The sequence below is a fragment of the Atractosteus spatula genome, chromosome 14 (assembly GCF_055471065.1).
Source record: "Atractosteus spatula isolate fAtrSpa1 chromosome 14, fAtrSpa1.hap1, whole genome shotgun sequence".
Lineage (NCBI taxonomy): Eukaryota > Metazoa > Chordata > Actinopteri > Semionotiformes > Lepisosteidae > Atractosteus > Atractosteus spatula.
This window is the reverse complement of record NC_142719.1, coordinates 21,305,000-21,320,921: the sequence shown is the minus strand read 5'-3', so window position 1 is coordinate 21,320,921 and position 15,922 is coordinate 21,305,000.

Genomic DNA, 15,922 nt, shown 5'->3' with positions numbered 1-15,922 from the left:
CGTTTTCTCAGCCCTTGGAATCACAGTGTAACTGCCTGGCTCAGAAGAGCCCACTGAGTCAGCCCTTAACCCCAGTGTGCAGAAGTTGTCAAAACGTGTTTTTCAGCAGAAATAAACACGTTTTGGCAACTTTGGTCACCCCTATGTAACTTATAGGGTAGGAACAGCACACTTTTCAAAACGTGTTTTTCTGCCCGAAATAAACGCGTTTTCTCAGCCCTTGGAATCGCAGTGTAACTGCCTGGCTCAGAAGAGCCCACTGAGTCAGCCCTTAACCCCAGTGTGCAGAAGTTGTCAAAACGTGTTTTTTAGCTGAAATAAACACGTTTTGGCAACTTTGGTCACCCCCATGTAACTTATAGGGCAGAAACAGGCCACTTTTCAAAACGTTGTTTTCAGCCCGAAATAAACGCGTTTTCTCAGCCTTTGGAATCCCAGTGTAACTGCCTGGCTCAGAAGAGGCCACTGAGTCAGCCCTTAACCCCAGTGTGCAGAAGTTGTCAAAACGTGTTTTTTAGCTGAAATAAACACGTTTTGGCAACTTTGGTCACCCCCATGTAACTTATGGGGCAGGAACAGGACACTTTTCAAAACGTGTTTTTCAGCCCGAAATAAACGCGTTTCTCAGCCTTTGGAATCCCAGTGTCACTGCTGGCTCAGAAGAGCCCACTGAGTCAGCCCTTAACCCCAGTGTGCAGAAGTTGTCAAAACTTGTTTTTCAGCAGATATAAACACATTTTGGCAACTTTGGTCACCCCCATGTAACTTATGGGGCAGGAACAGGACACTTTTCAAAACGTGTTTTTCAGCCCGAAATAAACGCGGTTTTCAGCCTTTGGAATCCCAGTGTAACTGCCTGGCTCAGAAGAGCCCACTGAGTCAGCCCTTAACCCCAGTGAGCAGAATTTGTCAGAACGTGTTTTTCAGCAGAAATAAACACATTTTGGCAACTTTGATCATCCCCATGTAACTTATGGGGCAAGAACAGGACACTTTTTAAAACTTGTTTTTCAGTACGAAATAAAAGCGTTTTCTCAGCTTTTGGAATCCCAGTGTAACTGCCTGGCTCAGAAGACCCCACTGAGTCAGCCCTTAACCCCAGTGTGCAGAAGTTGTCAAAACTTGTTTTTCAGAAGAAATAAACACATTTTGGCAACTTTGGTCACCCCCATGTAACTTATGGGGCAGGAACAGGACACTTTTCAAAACGTGTTTTTCAGCCCGAAATAAACGCGTTTTTCAGCCTTTGGAATCCCAGTGTAACTGCCTGGCTCAGAAGAGCCCAATGAGTCAGCCCTTAACCCAGTGAGCAGAAGTTGTCAAAACGTGTTTTTCAGCAGAAATAAACACGTTTTGGCAACTGTGGTCACCCCCATGTAACTTATAGGGCAGAAACAGGCCACTTTTCAAAACGTGTTTTTCAGCCCGAAATAAACGCGTTTTCTCAGCCCTTGGAATCACAGTGTAACTGCCTGGCTCAGAAGAGCCCACTGAGTCAGCCCTTAACCCCAGTGTGCAGAAGTTGTCAAAACGTGTTTTTCAGCAGAAATAAACACGTTTTGGCAACTTTGGTCACCCCTATGTAACTTATAGGGTAGGAACAGCACACTTTTCAAAACGTGTTTTTCTGCCCGAAATAAACGCGTTTTCTCAGCCCTTGGAATCGCAGTGTAACTGCCTGGCTCAGAAGAGCCCACTGAGTCAGCCCTTAACCTCAGTGTGCAGAAGTTGTCAAAACGTGTTTTTTAGCTGAAATAAACACGTTTTGGCAACTTTGGTCACCCCCATGTAACTTATAGGGCAGAAACAGGGCACTTTTCAAAACGTTGTTTTCAGCCCGAAATAAACGCGTTTTCTCAGCCGTTGGAATCCCAGTGTAACTGCCTGGCTCAGAAGAGCCCACTGAGTCAGCCCTTAACCCTAGTGCGCAGAAGTTGTCAGAACGTGTTTTTCAGCAGAAATAAACACATTTTGGCAACTTTGATCATCCCCATGTAACTTATGGGGCAAGAACAGGATACTTTTCAAAACGTGTTTTTCAGCCCGAAATAAAAGCGTTTTCTCAGCTTTTGGAATCCCAGTGTAACTGCCTGGCTCAGAAGAGCCCAATTTGTCAGCCCTTAACCCCAGTGTGCAGAAGTTGTCAAAACGTGTTTTTCAGCTGAAATAAACACGTTTTGGCAACTTTGGTCACCCCTATGTAACTTATAGGGTAGGAACAGCACACTTTTCAAAACGTGTTTTTCTGCCCGAAATAAACGCGTTTTCTCAGCCCTTGGAATCGCAGTGTAACTGCCTGGCTCAGAAGAGCCCACTGAGTCAGCCCTTAACCCCAGTGTGCAGAAGTTGTCAAAACGTGGTTTTCAGCAGAAATAAACACGTTTTGGCAACTTTGGTCATCCCCATGTAACTTATGGGGCAGGAACAGGACACTTTTCAAAACGTGTTTTTCAGCCCGAAATAAACGCGTTTCTCAGCCTTTGGAAACCCAGTGTAACTGCCTGGCTCAGAAGAGCCCACTGAGTCAGCCCTTAACCCCAGTGTGCAGAAGTTGTCAGAACGTGTTTTTCAGCATAAATAAACACATTTTGGCAACTTTGATCATCCCCATGTAACTTATGGGGCAAGAACAGGACACTTTTCAAAACGTGTTTTTCAGCCCGAAATAAAAGCGTTTTCTCAACTTTTGGAATCCCAGTGTAACTGCCTGCCTCAGAAGAGCCCATTTTGTCAGCCCTTAACCCCAGTGTGCAGAAGTTGTCAAAACGTGTTTTTCAGCAGAAATAAACACGTTTTGGCAACTTTGGTCATCCCAATGTTACTTATGGGGCAAGCACAGGACACTTTTCAAAACGTTTTTTTCAGCCCGAAATAAACGCGTTTCTCAGCCTTTGGAATCCCAGTGTAACTGCCTGGCTCAGAAGACCCCACTGAGTCAGCCCTTAACCCCAGTGTGCAGAAGTTGTCAAAACTTGTTTTTCAGAAGAAATAAACACATTTTGGCAGCTTTGGTCTCCCCCATGTAACTTATGGGGCAGGAACAGGACACTTTTCAAAACGTGTTTTTCAGCCCGAAATAAACGCGTTTTTCAGCCTTTGGAATCCCAGTGTAACTGCCTGGCTCAGAAGAGCCCAATGAGTCAGCCCTTAACCCCAGTGAGCAGAAGTTGTCAAAACGTGTTTTTCAGCAGAAATAAACACGTTTTGGCAACTGTGGTCACCCCCATGTAACTTATAGGGCAGAAACAGGCCACTTTTCAAAACGTGTTTTTCAGCCCGAAATAAACGCGTTTTCTCAGCCCTTGGAATCACAGTGTAACTGCCTGGCTCAGAAGAGCCCACTGAGTCAGCCCTTAACCAAAGTGTGCAGAAGTTGTCAAAACGTGTTTTTCAGCAGAAATAAACACGTTTTGGCAACTTTGGTCACCCCTATGTAACTTATAGGGTAGGAACAGCACACTTTTCAAAACGTGTTTTCCTGCCCGAAATAAACGCGTTTTCTCAGCCCTTGGAATCGCAGTGTAACTGCCTGGCTCAGAAGAGCCCACTGAGTCAGCCCTTAACCTCAGTGTGCAGAAGTTGTCAAAACGTGTTTTTTAGCTGAAATAAACACGGTTTGGCAACTTTGGTCACCCCCATGTAACTTATAGGGCAGAAACAGGCCACTTTTCAAAACGTTGTTTTCAGCCCGAAATAAACGCGTTTTCTCAGCCGTTGGAATCCCAGTGTAACTGCCTGGCTCAGAAGAGGCCACTGAGTCAGCCCTTAACCCCAGTGTGCAGAAGTTTTCAAAACTTGTTTTTCAGAAGAAATAAACACATTTTGGCAACTTTGGTCACCCCCATGTAACTTATGGGGCAGGAACAGGACACTTTTCAAAACGTGTTTTTCAGCCCGAAATAAACGCATTTCTCAGCCTTTGGAATCCCAGTGTAACTGCCTGGCTCAGAAGAGCCCACTGAGTCAGCCCTTAACCCTAGTGCGCAGAAGTTGTCAGAACGTGTTTTTCAGCAGAAATAAACACATTTTGGCAACTTTGATCATCCCCATGTAACTTATGGGGCAAGAACAGGATACTTTTCAAAACGTGTTTTTCAGCCCGAAATAAAAGCGTTTTCTCAGCTTTTGGAATCCCAGTGTAACTGCCTGGCTCAGAAGAGCCCAATTTGTCAGCCCTTAACCCCAGTGTGCAGAAGTTGTCAAAACGTGTTTTTCAGCTGAAATAAACACGTTTTGGCAACTTTGGTCACCCCCATTTAACTTATAGGGCAGAAACATGCCACTTTTCAAAACGTGTTTTTCAGCCCGAAATAAACGCGTTTTCTCAGCCCTTGGAATCACAGTGTAACTGCCTGGCTCAGAAGAGCCCACTGAGTCAGTCCTTAACCCCAGTGTGCAGAAGTTGTCAAAACGTGTTTTTCAGCAGAAATAAACACGTTTTGGCAACTTTGGTCACCCCCATGTAACTTATAGGGTAGGAACAGCACACTTTTCAAATCGTGTTTTTCAGCCCGAAATAAACGCGTTTTCTCTGCCCTTGGAATCGCAGTGTAACTGCTTGGCTCAGAAGAGCCCACTGAGTCAGCCCTTAACCCCAGTGTGCAGAAGTTGTCAAAACGTGTTTTTCAGCAGAAATAAACACGTTTTGGCAACTTTGGTCACCCCCATGTAACTTATAGGGCAGAAACAGCACACTTTTCAAAGCGTGTTTTTCAGCCCGAAATAAAAGCGTTTTCTCAGCCCTTGGATTCACAGTGTAACTGCCTGGCTCAGAAGAGCCCAATGAGTCAGCCCTTAACCCCAGTGAGCAGAAGTTGTCAAAACGTGTTTTTCAGCAGAAATAAACACGTTTTGGCAACTGTGGTCACCCCCATGTAACTTATAGGGCAGAAACAGGCCACTTTTCAAAACGTGTTTTTCAGCCCAAAATAAACGCGTTTTCTCAGCCCTTGGAATCACAGTGTAACTGCCTGGCTCAGAAGAGCCCACTGAGTCAGCCCTTAACCCCAGTGTCCAGATTTTGTCAAAACGTGTTTCTCAGCAGAAATAAACACGTTTTGGCAACTTTGGTCACCCCTATGTAACTTATAGGGTAGGAACAGCACACTTTTCAAAACGTGTTTTTCTGCCCGAAATAAACGCGTTTTCTCAGCCCTTGGAATCGCAGTGTAACTGCCTGGCTCAGAAGAGCCCACTGAGTCAGCCCTTAACCCCAGTGTGCAGAAGTTGTCAAAACATGTTTTTTAGCTGAAATAAACACGTTTTGGCAACTTTGGTCACCCCCATGTAACTTATAGGGCAGAAACAGGCCACTTTTCAAAACGTTGTTTTCAGCCCGAAATAAACGCGTTTTCTCAGCCTTTGGAATCCCAGTGTAACTGCCTGGCTCAGAAGAGGCCACTGAGTCAGCCCTTAACCCCAGTGTGCAGAAGTTGTCAAAACGTGTTTTTTAGCTGAAATAAACACGTTTTGGCAACTTTGGTCACCCCCATGTAACTTATGGGGCAGGAACAGGACACTTTTCAAAACGTGTTTTTCAGCCCGAAATAAACGCGTTTCTCAGCCTTTGGAATCCCAGTGTAACTGCTGGCTCAGAAGAGCCCACTGAGTCAGCCCTTAACCCCAGTGTGCAGAAGTTGTCAAAACTTGTTTTTCAGCAGATATAAACACATTTTGGCAACTTTGGTCACCCCCATGTAACTTATGGGGCAGGAACAGGACACTTTTCAAAACGTGTTTTTCAGCCCGAAATAAACGCGGTTTTCAGCCTTTGGAATCCCAGTGTAACTGCCTGGCTCAGAAGAGCCCACTGAGTCAGCCCTTAACCCCAGTGAGCAGAATTTGTCAGAACGTGTTTTTCAGCAGAAATAAACACATTTTGGCAACTTTGATCATCCCCATGTAACTTATGGGGCAAGAACAGGACACTTTTTAAAACGTGTTTTTCAGCACGAAATAAAAGCGTTTTCTCAGCTTTTGGAATCCCAGTGTAACTGCCTGGCTCAGAAGAGCCCAATTTGTCAGCCCTTAACCCCAGTGTGCAGAAGTTGTCAAAAAGTGTTTTTCAGCTGAAATAAACACGTTTTGGCAACTTTGGTCACCCCCATGTAACTTATAGGACAGAAACATGCCACTTTTCAAAACGTGTTTTTCAGCCCGAAATAAACGCGTTTTCTCAGCCCTTGGAATCACAGTGTAACTGCCTGGCTCAGAAGAGCCCACTGAGTCAGCCCTTAACCCCAGTGTGCAGAAGTTGTCAAAACGTGGTTTTCAGCAGAAATAAACACGTTTTGGCAACTTTGGTCATCCCCATGTAACTTATGGGAAAAGAACAGGACACTTTTCAAAACGAGTTTTTCAGCCCGAAATAAACGCGTTTCTCAGCCTTTGGAATCCCAGTGTAACTGCCTGGCTCAGAAGAGCCCACTGAGTCAGCCCTTAACCCCAGTGTGCAGAAGTTGTCAAAACTTTTTTTTCAGCAGAAATAAACACATTTTGGCAACTTTGGTCACCCCCATGTAACTTATGGGGCAGGAACAGGACACTTTTCAGAACGTGTTTTTCAGCCCGAAATAAACGCGTTTCTCAGCCTTTGGAATCCCAGTGTAACTGCCTGGCTCAGAAGAGCCCACTGAGTCAGCCCTTAACCCCAGTGTGCAGAAGTTGTCAGAACGTGTTTTTCAGCAGAAATAAACACATTTTGGCAACTTTGGTCACCCCTATGTAACTTATAGGGTAGGAACAGCACACTTTTCAAAACGTGTTTTTCTGCCCGAAATAAACGTGTTTTCTCAGCCTTTGGAATCGCAGTGTAACTGCCTGGCTCAGAAGAGCCCACAGAGTCAGCCCTTAACCCCAGTCTGCAGAAGTTGTCAAAACGTGTTTTTCAGCTGAAATAAACACGTTTTGGCAACTTTGGTCACCCCCATGTAAATTATGGGGCAAGAACAGGACACTTTTCAAAACGTGTTTTTCAGCCCGAAATAAAAGCGTTTTCTCAGCTTTTGGAATCCCAGTGTAACTGCCTGGCTCAGAAGAGCCCAATTTGTCAGCCCTTAACCCCAGTGTGCAGAAGTTGTCAAAACGTGTTTTTCAGCTGAAATAAACACGTTTTGGCAACTTTGGTCACCCCCATGTAACTTATAGGGCAGAAACATGCCACTTTTCAAAACGTGTTTTTCAGCCCGAAATAAACGCGTTTTCTCATCCCTTGGAATCACAGTGTAACTGCCTGGCTCAGAAGAGCCCACTGAGTCAGCCCTTAACCCCAGTGTGCAGAAGTCGTCAAAACGTGTTTTTCAGCAGAAATAAACACGTTTTGGCAACTTTGGTCACCCCATTGTAACTTATAGGGTAGGAACAGCACACTTTTCAAAACGTGTTTTTCAGCCCGAATTAAACGCGTTTTCTCAGCCCTTGGAATCGCAGTGTAACTGCCTGGCTCAGAAGAGCCCACTGAGTCAGCCCTTAACCCCAGTGTGCAGAAGTTGTCAAAACGTGGTTTTCAGCAGAAATAAACACGTTTTGGCAACTTTGGTCATCCCCATGTAACTTATGGGGCAAGAACAGGACACTTTTCAAAACGTGTTTTTCAGCCCGAAATAAACGCGTTTCTCAGCCTTTGGAATCCCAGTGTAACTGCCTGGCTCAGAAGAGCCCACTGAGTCAGCCCTTAACCCCAGTGTGCAGAAGTTGTCAGAACGTGTTTTTCAGCATAAATAAACACATTTTGGCAACTTTGATCATCCCCATGTAACTTATGGGGCAAGAACAGGACACTTTTCAAAACGTGTTTTTCAGCCCGAAATAAAAGCGTTTTCTCAGCCTTTGGAATCCCAGTGTAACTGCCTGGCTCAGAAGAGCCCACTGAGTCAGCCCTTAACCCCAGTGTGCAGAAGTTGTCAAAACTTGTTTTTCAGCAGAAATAAACACATTTTGGCAACTTTGGTCACCCCCATGTAACTTATGGGGCAGGAACAGGACACTTTTCAAAACGTGTTTTTCAGCCCGAAATAAAAGCGTTTTCTCAGCTTTTGGAATCCCAGTGTAACTGCCTGGCTCAGAAGAGCCCATTTTGTCAGCCCTTAACCCCAGTGTGCAGAAGTTGTCAAAACGTGTTTTTCAGCTGAAATAAACACGTTTTGGCAACTGTGGTCACCCCCATGTAACTTATAGGGCAGAAACAGGCCACTTTTCAAAACGTGTTTTTCAGCCCGAAATAAACGCGTTTTCTCAGCCCTTGGAATCACAGTGTAACTGCCTGGCTCAGAAGAGCCCACTGAGTCAGCCCTTAACCCCAGTGTGCAGAAGTTGTCAAAACGTGTTTTTCAGCAGAAATAAACACGTTTTGGCAACTTTGGTCATCCCCATGTTACTTATGGGGCAAGCACAGGACACTTTTCAAAACGTTTTTTTCAGCCCGAAATAAACGCGTTTCTCAGCCTTTGGAATCCCAGTGTAACTGCCTGGCTCAGAAGACCCCACTGAGTCAGCCCTTAACCCCAGTGAGCAGAAGTTGTCAAAACGTGTTTTTCAGCAGAAATAAACACGTTTTGGCAACTGTGGTCACCCCCATGTAACTTATAGGGCAGAAACAGGCCACTTTTCAAAACGTGTTTTTCAGTCCGAAATATACGCGTTTTCTCAGCCCTTGGAATCACAGTGTAACTGCCTGGCTCAGAAGAGCCCACTGAGTCAGCCCTAACCACAGTGTGCAGAAGTTGTCAAAACGTGTTTTTCAGCAGAAATAAACACATTTTGGCAACTTTGGTCACCCCTATGTAACTTATAGGGTAGGAACAGCACACTTTTCAAAACGTGTTTTTCTGCCCGAAATAAACGCGTTTTCTCAGCCCTTGGAATCGCAGTGTAACTGCCTGGCTCAGAAGAGCCCACTGAGTCAGCCCTTAACCTCAGTGTGCAGAAGTTGTCAAAACGTGTTTTTTAGCTGAAATAAACACGGTTTGGCAACTTTGGTCACCCCCGTGTAACTTATAGGGCAGAAACAGGCCACTTTTCAAAACGTTGTTTTCAGCCCGAAATAAACGCGTTTTCTCAGCCGTTGGAATCCCAGTGTAACTGCCTGGCTCAGAAGAGGCCACTGAGTCAGCCCTTAACCCCAGTGTGCTGAAGTTGTCAAAACGTGTTTTTTAGCTGAAATAAACACGTTTTGGCAACTTTGGTCACCCCCATGTAACTTATAGGGCAGAAACATGCCACTTTTCAAAACTTGTTTTTCAGCCCGAAATAAACGCGTTTTCTCAGCCCTTGGAATCACAGTGTAACTGCCTGGCTCAGAAGAGCCCACTGAGTCAGCCCTTAACCCCAGTGTGCAGAAGTTGTCAAAACGTGTTTTTCAGCAGAAATAAACACGTTTTGGCAACTTTGGTCACCCCCATGTAACTTATAGGGTAGGAACAGCACACTTTTCAAAACGTGTTTTTCAGCCCGAATTAAACGCGTTTTCTCAGCCCTTGGAATCGCAGTGTAACTGCCTGGCTCAGAAGAGCCCACTGAGTCAGCCCTTAACCCCAGTGTGCAGAAGTTGTCAGAACGTGTTTTTCAGCAGAAATAAACACATTTTGGCAACTTTGATCATCCCCATGTAACTTATCGGGCAAGAACAGGACACTTTTCAAAACGTGTTTTTCAGCCCGAAATAAAAGCGTTTTCTCAGCTTTTGGAATCCCAGTGTAACTACCTGGCTCAGAAGAGCCCAATTTGTCAGCCCTTAACCCCAATGTGCAGAAGTTGTCAAAACGTGTTTTTCAGCTGAAATAAACACGTTTTGGCAACTTTGGTCACCCCCATGTAACTTATAGGGCAGAAAAATGCCACTTTTCAAAACGTGTTTTTCAGCCCGAAATAAACGCGTTTTCTCAGCCCTTGGAATCACAGTGTAACTGCCTGGCTCAGAAGAGCCCACTGAGTCATCCCTTAACCCCAGTGTGCAGAAGTTGTCAAAACGTGTTTTTCAGCAGAAATAAACACGTTTTGGCAACTTTGGTCACCCCTATGTAACTTATAGGGTAGGAACAGCAAACTTTTCAAAACGTGTTTTTCTGCCCGAAATAAACGCGTTTTCTCAGCCCTTGGAATCGCAGTGTAACTGCCTGGCTCAGAAGAGCCCACTGAGTCAGCCCTTAACCCCAGTGTGCAGAAGTTGTCAAAACGTGTTTTTTAGCTGAAATAAACATGTTTTGGCAACTTTGGTCACCCCCATGTAACTTATAGGGCAGAAACAGGGCACTTTTCAAAACGTTGTTTTCAGCCCGAAATAAACGCGTTTTCTCAGCCTTTGGAATCCCAGTGTAACTGCCTGGCTCAGAAGACCCCACTGAGTCAGCCCTTAACCCCAGTGTGCAGAAGTTGTCAAAACTTGTTTTTCAGAAGAAATAAACACATTTTGGCAACTTTGGTCACCCCCATGTAACTTATGGGGCAGGAACAGGACACTTTTCAAAACGTGTTTTTCAGCCCGAAATAAACGCGTTTTTCAGCCTTTGGAATCCCAGTGTAACTGCCTGGCTCAGAAGAGCCCAATGAGTCAGCCCTTAACCCCAGTGAGCAGAAGTTGTCAAAACGTGTTTTTCAGCAGAAATAAACACGTTTTGGCAACTGTGGTCACCCCCATGTAACTTATAGGGCAGAAACATGCCACTTTTCAAAACGTGTTTTTTAGCCCGAAATAAACGCGTTTTCTCAGCCCTTGGAATCACAGTGTAACTGCCTGGCTCAGAAGATCCCACTGAGTCAGCCCTTAACCCCAGTGTGCAGAAGTTGTCAAAACGTGTTTTTCAGCAGAAATAAACACGTTTTGGCAACTTTGGTCATCCCAATGTTACTTATGGGGCAAGCACAGGACACTTTTCAAAACGTTTTTTTCAGCCCGAAATAAACGCGTTTTCTCAGCCCTTGGAATCACAGTGTAACTGCCTGGCTCAGAAGAGCCCAGTTTGTCAGCCCTTAACCCCAGTGTGCAGAGGTTGTCAAAACGTGTTTTTCAGCAGAAATAAACACGTTTTGGCAACTTTGGTCACCCCCATGTAACTTATAGGGTAGGAACAGCACACTTTTCAAAACGTGTTTTTCTGCCCGAAATAAACGCGTTTTCTCAGCCCTTGGAATCGCAGTGTAACTGCCTGGCTCAGAAGAGCCCACTGAGTCAGCCCTTAACCCCAGTGTGCAGAAATTGACAAAACGTGTTTTTCAGCAGAAATAAACACGTTTTGGCAACTTTGGTCACCCCCATGTAACTTATAGGGTAGGAACAGCATACTTTTCAAAACGTGTTTTTCAGCCCGAATTAAACGCGTTTTCTCAGCCCTTGGAATCGCAGTGTAACTGCCTGGCTCAGAAGAGCCCACTGAGTCAGCCCTTAACCCCAGTGTGCAGAAGTTGTCAAAACGTGGTTTTCAGCAGTAATAAACACGTTTTGGCAACTTTGGTCATCCCCATGTAACTTATGGGAAAAGAACAGGACACTTTTCAAAACGTGTTTTTCAGCCCGAAATGAACGCGTTTCTCAGCCTTTGGAATCCCAGTGTAACTGCCTGGCTCAGAAGAGCCCACTGAGTCAGCCCTTAACCCCAGTGTGCAGAAGTTGTCAGAACGTGTTTTTCAGCAGAAATAAACACATTTTGGCAACTTTGATCATCCCCATGTAACTTATGGGGCAAGCACAGGACACTTTTCAAAACGTGTTTTTCAGCACGAAATAAAAGCGTTTTCTCAGCTTTTGGAATCCCAGTGTAACTGCCTGGCTCAGAAGAGCCCAATTTGTCAGCCCTTAACCCCAGTGTGCAGAAGTTGTCAAAACGTGTTTTTCAGCTGAAATAAACACGTTTTGGCAACTTTGGTCACCCCCATGTAACTTATAGGGCAGAAAAATGCCACTTTTCAAAACGTGTTTTTCAGCCCGAAATAAACGCGTTTTCTCAGCCCTTGGAATCACAGTGTAACTGCCTGGCTCAGAAGAGCCCACTGAGTCAGCTCTTAACCCCAGTGTGCAGAAGTTGTCAAAACGTGTTTTTCAGCAGAAATAAACACGTTTTGGCAACTTTGGTCATCCCAATGTTACTTATGGGGCAAGCACAGGACACTTTTCAAAACGTTTTTTTCAGCCCGAAATAAACGCGTTTTCTCAGCCCTTGGAATCACAGTGTAACTGCCTGGCTCAGAAGAGCCCAATTTGTCAGCCCTTAACCCCAGTGAGCAGAAGTTGTCAAAACGTGTTTTTCAGCAGAAATAAACACGTTTTGGCAACTTTGGTCACCCCCATGTAACTTATAGGGCAGGAACAGCAAACTTTTCAAAACGTGTTTTTCAGCCCGAAATAAACGCGTTTTCTCAACCCTTGGAATCGCAGTGTAACTGCCTGACTCAGAAGAGCCCACTGAGTCAGCCCTTGACCCCAGTGTGCAGAAGTTGTCAAAACGTGTTTTTCAGCAGAAATAAACAGGTTTTGGCAACTTTGGTGACCCCCATGTAACTTATAGTGCAGAAACAGCACACTTTTCAAAACGTGTTTTTCAGCCGAAATAAACGCGTTTTCTCAGCCCTTGGATTCACAGTGTAACTGCCTGGCTCAGAAGAGCCCACTGAGTCAGCCCTTAACCCCAGTGTGGAGAAGTTGTCAAAACGTGTTTTTCAGCAGAAATAAACACGTTTTGGCAACTTTGGTCACCCCCATGTAACTTATAGGGTAGGAACAGCACACTTTTCAAAACGTGTTTTTCTGCCCGAAATAAACGCATTTTCTCAGCCCTTGGAATCCCAGTGTAACTGCCTGGTTCAGAAGAGGCCACTGAGTCAGCCCTTAACCCCAGTGTGCAGAAGTTGTCAAAACGTGTTTTTTAGCTGAAATAAACACATTTTGGCAACTTTGGTCACCCCCATGTAACTTATGGGGCAGGAACAGGACACTTTTCAAAACGTGTTTTTCAGCCCGAAATAAACGCGTTTTCTCAGCCCTTGGAATCACAGTGTAACTGCCTGGCTCAGAAGAGCCCACTGAGTCAGCCCTTAACCCCAGTGTGCAGAAGTTGTCAAAACGTGTTTTTCAGCAGAAATAAACACGTTTTGGCAACTTTGGTCATCCCAATGTTACTTATGGGGCAAGCACAGGACACATTTCAAAACGTTTTTTTCAGCCCGAAATAAACGCGTTTTCTCAGCCCTTGGAATCACAGTGTAACTGCCTGGTTCAGAAGAGCCCAATTTGTCAGCCCTTAACCCCAGTGAGCAGAAGTTGTCAAAACGTGTTTTTTAGCAGAAATAAACACGTTTTGGCAACTTTGGTCACCCCCATGTAACTTATAGGGCAGGAACAGCAAACTTTTCAAAACGTGTTTTTCAGCCCGAAATAAACGCGTTTTCTCAACCCTTGGAATCGCAGTGTAACTGCCTGACTCAGAAGAGCCCACTGAGTCAGCCCTTGACCCCAGTGTGCAGAAGTTGTCAAAACGTGTTTTTCAGCAGAAATAAACAGGTTTTGGCAACTTTGGTGACCCCCATGTAACTTATAGTGCAGAAACAGCACACTTTTCAAAACGTGTTTTTTAGCCCGAAATAAACGCGTTTTCTCAGCCCTTGGATTCACAGTGTAACTGCCTGGCTCAGAAGAGGCCACTGAGTCAGCCCTTAACCCCAGTGTGCAGAAGTTGTCAAAACGTGTTTTTTAGCTGAAATAAACACGTTTTGGCAACTTTGGTCACCCCCATGTAACTTATAGGGCAGAAACAGGCCACTTTTCAAAACGTGTTTTTCAGCCCGAAATAAACGCGTTTCTCAGCCTTTGGAATCCCAGTGTAACTGCCTGGCTCAGAAGAGCCCACTGAGTCAGCCCTTAACCCCAGTGTGCAGAAGTTGTCAGAACGTGTTTTTCAGCAGAAATAAACACATTTTGGCAACTTTGATCATCCGCATGTAACTTATGGGGCAAGAACAGGACACTTTTCAAAACGTGTTTTTCAGCCCGAAATAAAAGCGTTTTCTCAGCTTTTGGAATCCCAGTGTAACTGCCTGGCTCAGAAGAGCCCAATTTGTCAGCCCTTAACCCCAGTGTGCAGAAGTTGTCAAAACGTGTTTTTCAGCTGAAATAAACACGTTTTGGCAACTTTGGTCACCCCCATGTAACTTATACGGCAGAAACATGCCACTTTTCAAAACGTGTTTTTCAGCCCGAAATAAATGCGTTTTCTCAGCCCTTGGAATCACAGTGTAACTGCCTGGCTCAGAAGAGCCCACTGAGTCAGCCCTTAACCCCAGTGTGCAGAAGTTGTCAAAACGTGTTTTTCAGCAGAAATAAACACGTTTTGGCAACTTTGGTCACCCCTATGTAACTTATAGGGTAGGAACAGCAAACTTTTCAAAACGTGTTTTTCTGCCCGAAATAAACGCGTTTTCTCAGCCCTTGGAATCGCAGTGTAACTGCCTGGCTCAGAAGAGCCCACTGAGTCAGCCCTTAACCCCAGTGTGCAGAAGTTGTCAAAACGTGTTTTTTAGCTGAAATAAACACGTTTTGGCAACTTTGGTCACCCCCATGTAACTTATAGGGCAGAAACAGGCCACTTTTCAAAACGTGTTTTCAGCCCGAAATAAACGCGTTTCTCAGCCTTTGGAATCCCAGTGTAACTGCCTGGCTCAGAAGACCCCACTGAGTCAGCCCATAACCCCAGTGTGCAGAAGTTGTCAAAACTTGTTTTTCAGAAGAAATAAACACATTTTGGCAACTTTGGTCACCCCCATGTAACTTATAAACACGTTTTGGCAACTTTGGTCACCCCCATGTAACTTATAGGGCAGAAACGTGCCACTTTTCAAAACGTGTTTTTCAGCCCGAAATAAACGCGTTTTCTCAGCCCTTGGAATCACAGTGTAACTGCCTGACTCAGAAGAGCCCACTGAGTCAGCCCTTAACCCCAGTGTGCAGAAGTTGTCAAAACTTGTTTTTCAGCAGAAATAAACACGTTTTGGCAACTTTGGTCATCCCCATGTAACTTATGGGGCAAGAACAGGACACTTTTCAAAACGTGTTTTTCAACCCGAAATAAAAGCGTTTTCTCAGCCCTTGGAATCGCAGTGTAACTGCCTGGCTCAGAAGAGCCCACTGAGTCAGCCCTAACTCCAGTGTGCAGAAGTTGTCAGAACGTGTTTTTCAGCAGAAATAAACACATTTTGGCAACTTTGATCATCCCCATGTAACTTATGGGGCAAGATCAGGACACTTTTCAAAACGTGTTTTTCAACCCGAAATAAAAGCGTTTTCTCAGCCTTTGGAATCCCAGTGTAACTGCCTGGCTCTTAAGATCCCACTGAGTCAGCCCTTAACCCCAGTGTGCAGAAGTTGTCAAAACTTGTTTTTCAGCAGAAATAAACACATTTTGGCAACTTTGGTCACCCCCATGTAACTTATGGGGCAGGAACAGGACACTTTTCAAAACGTGTTTTTCAGCCCGAAATAAAAGCTTTTTCTCAGCTTTTGGAATCCCAGTGTAACTGCCTGGCTCAGAAGAGCCCAATTTGTCAGCCCTTAACCCCAGTGTGCAGAAGTTGTCAAAACGTGTTTTTCAGCAGAAATAAACAAGTTTTGGCAACTTTGGTCACCCCCATGTAACTTATAGGGCAGAAACGTGCCACTTTTCAAAACGTGTTTTTCAGCCCGAAATAAACGCGTTTTCTCAGCCCTTGGAATCACAGTGTAACTGCCTGGCTCAGAAGAGCCCACTGAGTCAGCCCTTAACCCCAGTGTGCAGAAGTTGTCAAAACGTGTTTTTCAGCAGAAATAAACACGTTTTGGCAACTTTGGTCATCCCCATGTAACTTATGGGGCAAGAACAGGACACTTTTCAAAACGTTTTTTTCAGCCCGAAATAAACGCGTTTTCTCAGCCTTTGGAATCCCAGTGTAACTGCCTGGCTCA